This window comes from Diabrotica undecimpunctata, chromosome 8 (assembly GCF_040954645.1).
Source record: "Diabrotica undecimpunctata isolate CICGRU chromosome 8, icDiaUnde3, whole genome shotgun sequence".
In the NCBI taxonomy this organism is placed as follows: Eukaryota; Metazoa; Arthropoda; class Insecta; order Coleoptera; family Chrysomelidae; genus Diabrotica; species Diabrotica undecimpunctata.
In genome coordinates, this window is record NC_092810.1 from 93,451,411 (window position 1) to 93,458,112 (window position 6,702).

Genomic DNA, 6,702 nt, shown 5'->3' on the forward strand with positions numbered 1-6,702 from the left:
ACTATGATTTGACTAAGGCTAAGTTCTACTCAGAGCGATATGCCATCAATGTACATACAAGGGATCATAAGATCAACAGAATTTAATCCGGCGCCAGTGTGGTAGACTAAAATGTAAAAACCTGTGTGGTGGGGTATCAGATACCGCAAATTTAAAAAAAATTGAATTAAAAATAACACATTTTTAGAAAATTTATATTGTGATTTATATTTCAACATATAACAAACTTAAATCAAAAGGAACTAGAGTTTAGAAATAAATTACAAACTAAATACTTGAATATTCCAAAAAAATCTTATTTTACAGCATAAAAAAACGTCATTTTTTCTCGATTATAAAAAAAAAAGATCAGAGAACTAGTAAAAATAAACGACTGTTTGGAAAATCCATATCATACAGAATACATATTAATTGTTTTTAGCTAAATAGCAAGAATCACAATGCACCACTTAATGCTCTAAACATATAGCTTTTTTACAAATCACACAATTATAAAAGGTTTTTCTGTCATTTTTTCTCTGGCAAACATTACATCTTTTGGCTACGTTCATTCGTTTACCTGATGCTACTTCATTATTTGTTACAGTTCCTTCAGGATGGACTTGTAAATTTCGCCGAAGCCTTAGGTTGTTAGACCTTTTGACTGAAAATTGCCAGTATTTTGTTGATAAATTACTCTAACATTTATACCTGCACAGTTAAGTATCGTATAAAAAATTGTATTGGGCCACCTTTTGTAGCGTTATAAAAAGAAATTATTTCTGGTTTCTTACTTTCGCCAGTATTATCGTCAATATAAGCAGTGTGGTGTAAAGTTGACATTAGAAGAACTACTTTTCCTTATTTTGGTACATGTGAAACTAACGTTATACTCTCTTGAAATCCGAATTTTAAGGAATATACTGGACAAGACTGTAAAAAAATAAATCGTTGTTAAGACATCGTCTCTCTAAATAAGCTTATTCTGGTTCCATCGGTAGACCAAAGATCTTCTAAATTAAGCAGAGCAGACTTGAACACCCCAGCCAAGTACAATAGTCCAAACAATGCTCTTATTTCAGTTGCATTGGTTTCTCGAACTGCATACTGATGGTTTTCATCGTAGCAAGTGGACTTCCTTCTTATTTTTATATTAGTCCAAGTTACGACATCATCCATCATACTAGGTGTAAAAAGTAAATTGAAACATTCCACGGGAATTTTCGCCATTTTTTCATTTCGTTTTACACCTGATAAATGCGTAATGATATTTACTGAGCGTGTTCTTACATTTATATTAAAGCATGTTGAAGACCATTTAGTGCCGTCCTTACCTACGTAATGTTTCTTTTGACTCTCCTGTCCTTGCCCCAAAGGTTCATTTTCGATTTCTATGTCAGCCACTGACTGTTCTAAATCAATAGCATCTTCCTCGATGTCAGAGTTGTGACTACTGTTGTCTTCATTGTCGGATTCGTTCTCGCTTGCAGATCCAATTACTACATCATCGTCTTGAGAATCGTCCCATAAAGCTTGAAGCCTCGCCTGCTTCCATTCATATCGATAAGCCTAATCTAGAACAAAACATAAATAATTTATGTATAAAATTTCACATTTTCATTAAAAATAAATAATTTCAACGGAAATTATATAAAAATGTGAATGCCAAACTCAAATAATACTACCATAAATATATTAACTTACCGGTGTGGTGGGGTATATGATCCAACGACGTTTGAATCAAAACAGCGATGCGTGCGTTCACTTCTAAAGTAAATCAACAACTGCAAGACCTCCTTCAAGGTTGGAATATAAATATGGAAAAATATTGGCGCTAATTTTAAACTCACTGGGGTATGTAATACCCCACCACACTGGCACCGGGTTACTATTGGTTTCATCTTTCCAAAACCAGACACATGAATAATGTCTGATAAGCTCAATATTGAAATATATGTAGCTAAGTTTGACAACAAAATTATAAAAAATTAACAGCAAAGCTGATGCTGAGGCTCTTCAAAGTTTATTAAAAAGCGAAACCGAAAGATCCCAAACCGATAAGGGGACATATTTATATTTGTTCTTTTAAATTACAGAAAGGTTATCGATTCCCAAATTGATCACTAGTTTAGAATTTTATTACAGAAAGATGTGAATGTACAATTTAGGCATTAATAACTGCACAGACAACACTTGACTTATATTAGATAGATACAAAATGTGGCAAAAAGAGAAATCGACGTGTCTTGAATAATTGCCAAGGGCAAAATAAAAATTGGCTCCGACAGAGGTTTTGTTCTTATTGAAAAACATCATAGAAAATATGCATAACTTTAATATACTAATATTTTCCTGATGTAAGAAATTATATAGCAATCTAATAAATAATCTGTTAGCTTAACAGCTATGAAACAAATATATATTATTGATGTACAACCAATTATAGTGATTACTAAAAAGGGTGCATGGGCTGTAAAAACAGTCCAAACTATTCGTTTATGTTGAATAAATATTTAAAAAAAATTTGAATGTGTTCCATTTTAAAGTAGAAATTAGAAATTTGTTTTAATAAACAATAACGCAACAAGCCACATTATTTTTTAATAAAGTCACGGCTATTTTATTATCTATATTCCCATTAAAAAAGTTCCCAAATCAGTAATAATATCTACTATGTTATAGAACACTGATTGTATTACCGGATTTTATAAATTGTCTTAAAACTTTTAAAAAAAATTTTCTCCTCTTTTACTTTTGTGGCTTGTCACTGTTTCACAGGAATCCCTTCAATTGCATCTATGTTGTTTTAAATGTTTACTGTAAAAATGACTTATTCAACATTAGTCCCATTCTCTTATTTATCTATTTAATGCTTTAAATTGTAAAAGAAATTACAAGAAAAGAAACTGACTATTGAGATTCAAAAACTATTTTTTAAATTTCCGGAAGTATCTCAAAAATAATAAATTTTATACAACTTCCTCCATCTGTTTAAAAATCACCAAAATATTACGTTAAAATAAGCTAGTTTGAATTTGACATAAAACAGTAGGTACCTACACAGTATATTCCATATTAAATCTTTCAAACCTCCGTAGGAAACTCTCGCTCTAAAAATTTCTGTCGCAGAAGAGATCGATACTTTTACGCAGTTACAAAATTGGCGATAGATGGCACACAACGCACAATATTTGTTGGAGTTATTGTGATGCTATTTATTTAGATAATTTGTATATTTCAACTACAAAAATTTATTATGTTGTATAATCAAGACAGACATTTAAATATAGATTAGTTTTTGAAATATTTACGAAAGTTCTTAAAGCCACGTACAGTTTCCAAGACTTCTACATCTAGATACAGTTAAGCTTATCGTAAAATTATTGTATTATACTCAACAGATGCCCCTATTAATTCACCAATTTTAAAATTCTAGCTTTTATAGTCAAATGGTTAATATATCTATTATGAAAATAATATTTCTGTCATATCATGCAATTCCAGAAAATACATTACTCGGATATATCAATTCGTAAAATATAAATGAATAAAGTAATACAAGCAGAAAACCGGAAATTATCAAAGTTTTAGAGAAAATTTAGTATGTAACTTCCGCTTTCTCTTAATATTTACGTCGAACAAAGAACATTTTGTTACTCAATTATGTACTAATTATACTAAAACAATTAAAAAATTTATAACAGGGTGTGGTAGTAACTGCCTCTGGAGTTTATTTTTTTTTTATTTTCCATAAACCAATAGTTAAAATAACTTTGTATAGAGTTAAAAAGAAAAATATTGTAGGTATGTCCTCCCAAACAAAGGTCTTCGGATATCTTGTATTTATTAATTGTGATCTAGTACCCAGGCATGTGTAAAATTTTTAATATCATATACATATTTGACACGACTTTGATAGATTCGTCAATAGAATTTTAAATAAATTTTGTTTTAGAAATTTTACGATTTTCTTCAAAAAATTAGTTTCGGCTATTGTGACCATTGACGTTGCAATCTACAATTTGGTTCCAATAAAAAAAAAATTAGCACTAAGTGTCAATAAGTATTAAAGTAATAGTGGGTTCACATTTATTATCGATAAGTATTCACAACACGTAACGTTAATGGAGTTTACTATTTTTGTTGAGAATAAGCCACAGTTTTAATTTTTAATTTAAAATAAGTTTAGTTGACCTTTCGATTTCCACTTCGAAAATCGTTCTCAAACTGTAAGACATTAATAAATTAAACAAATTTTGTTTTGGTTACGTGATGAAAAATTCTTCTTATAATTTCATTTTATCTGATCGATTCATATAGACCGTTCAGACATATATTTTAAAGTAGACGAATTTAAAATGATACTGTTTGAATATGTTTGAATTGTGTTGCTGGCACGACTTGAAGGATAGTTCATTCAATTACATGAAATTAACTTTAACTTGAGAATCCCCGTCACAAACGTAAATTATTTTAAATAATAATACCAAACTCTGATTATATATATATATATATATATATATATATATATATATATATATATATATATATATATATATATATATATATATATATATATAATATATAGTACGTACACTCTATCTTTTCCCATGCATGTAATTATTCACGAATTACTTTTTATACTAGGTCTCTTTTTTACTCACAGAAACTAGTCTAAGAAAATTAAGCCGCTTGTCCATAGAAATCACAAAAAGTTAAACAAGATCAACAATATGGCATGTCTTTCATACCTTGTTTACTGTAAATTTTGACTTTTATAATTTTCATTGACATTCAGTAACATTAGCTCATTTGTCGTGTTTATTGATTTATTTCAATTTATTAGTGTTTTGGTTTTTCAAATTATTTAACTTGTATTCTTTGGGTATGTCATTTGAATTATATATTTTTAAGCATAATTATTGTTATAACGAATAAATGTTGCTCTCTTTTCATTATCTTCGGTAAGTATTTATTTTTAAGTTAATAGAAGAAAGAAGAGTAATATTTTCTAATCTACAAATTGTCATTATACTACATAAGTTTGGCTTTAGTTCCGTCGACCATATTTGTATATTTTCGAGATTACTTATTATTATTATTTTTAAGATATGCCTGGAAAAACGCTAAATTTCCAAGCGCAGCAACTTGTGTTGAATTTATATAAATATTTTGAGTTAGAAAGAAGTAATGGAAGAACTTTGGAACCTCTTACATCTGGTCAAGAGGGAAAATATCAAATGTATGTTTGTTATCAGTTACTATTACATAATTATTTTTTAAAAGAGTTGCCGCTGCTTTAAAAATATCACGGCGGACAATATACTCGATAAAAAAAGGAAAGAAAACAATCCCGTCCTTTCAAAACCAGGCAAAAATAGGCGTCGTCCTTAAACTAAGACGACTGATATGCCCGAGGTATCAAAAATGGCAGTACGAAATATGTTGTATGATATGAACCTACAGAGTAAGTTTTCTTTTCTTTTATGAAAAGACTGGAGGTGTCTTAAAAAGTGGTTTTGGATTGAAAATGTATTAGCCAAGTTAAAAGCTAAAATAATTTTCATTTACCTTGATTAATTTATTTGTAATTTAAACTATTGTTACGTAAAAATATGAGTCATAATTTTAACCTGTAAACAAGTTTTTAATCACTAATATGTTGTAGATTATACGAGACCTTTCGACCAGCTGGTATAAACTCCAAGTAATAAAAAACTGGTTCCATTCGAATCTTCCGGAATTAGGGCCTGTCCATTCGAGGCGAAACCAGGTCAATTGAGGTCAACATCCATGTGATTCTAGAGCAGCTGTTTTCGTATAAATATGAGGGAACTTTTATTTTGAAAACAGTTAGTTAATTCTCAAGACCCGCACTCGCGAATTTGTTACGTACGGATATAATAAATTATTGTCAGATAAGTTAATATAAATAAAGAAATAAATTAAATCCGTAAGTGTTATAAATATTGAACCTTTTAATAAATTCACAACAAATGGTGTCAGAGTGAGATCGAACATAAATTAGACTTATAATAATAATACAAGTGAATATTTGTAAATTGTGAAAATGACGACGATTTATGAGCTGACAGTGACTAATTTAAGAAGACATCTCGAAGACAGAGAATTAGCTTCTACCGGAAAAAAGGCTGAGTTGGTCCAACGACTAAAGAACGCTTTGCTAGAAGAAGGACTAGATCCAGAGACTTATATATTTGAAGATGCTGTCCTCTCGTCGATTTCGAAAGTTTCTGGTGACATCGCATCATTAGAGAACAAAGTTTCTGGCGATATTTCGAAAGTTTCTGGTGACATCGCATCATTAGAGAACAAAGTTTCTGACGATATTTCGAAAGTGTCTTCTGATGTAGCCAAAGTTTCCGGCGACATCGCTTCTTTAGAAAGCAAAGTTTCTAACGAGATTTCTTCTCTGGAAAGCAAAGTTTCTGCTAACATCTCTAAAGTCACTTCTGAGATATCTGCTCTTGACGATAGAGTGTCTTCGTTAAAAAACCAAGTTGCTGCGGATATGTTGGCCTTCGAAGAAAAGATATGGAAAGAGATAGAAAGGAAGATGGAGGAAACAGGGACAGCAGAGAGAGGAAACAATCCAATTACAGTGGAGATAAAAGAAGACGAGACGAAATGTAAGTTGGAAATACGGCCGAAATCTGAAGGAAGTGGAGGTTCTGTCCATGTGAAAGTCCCAACTTTCGACGG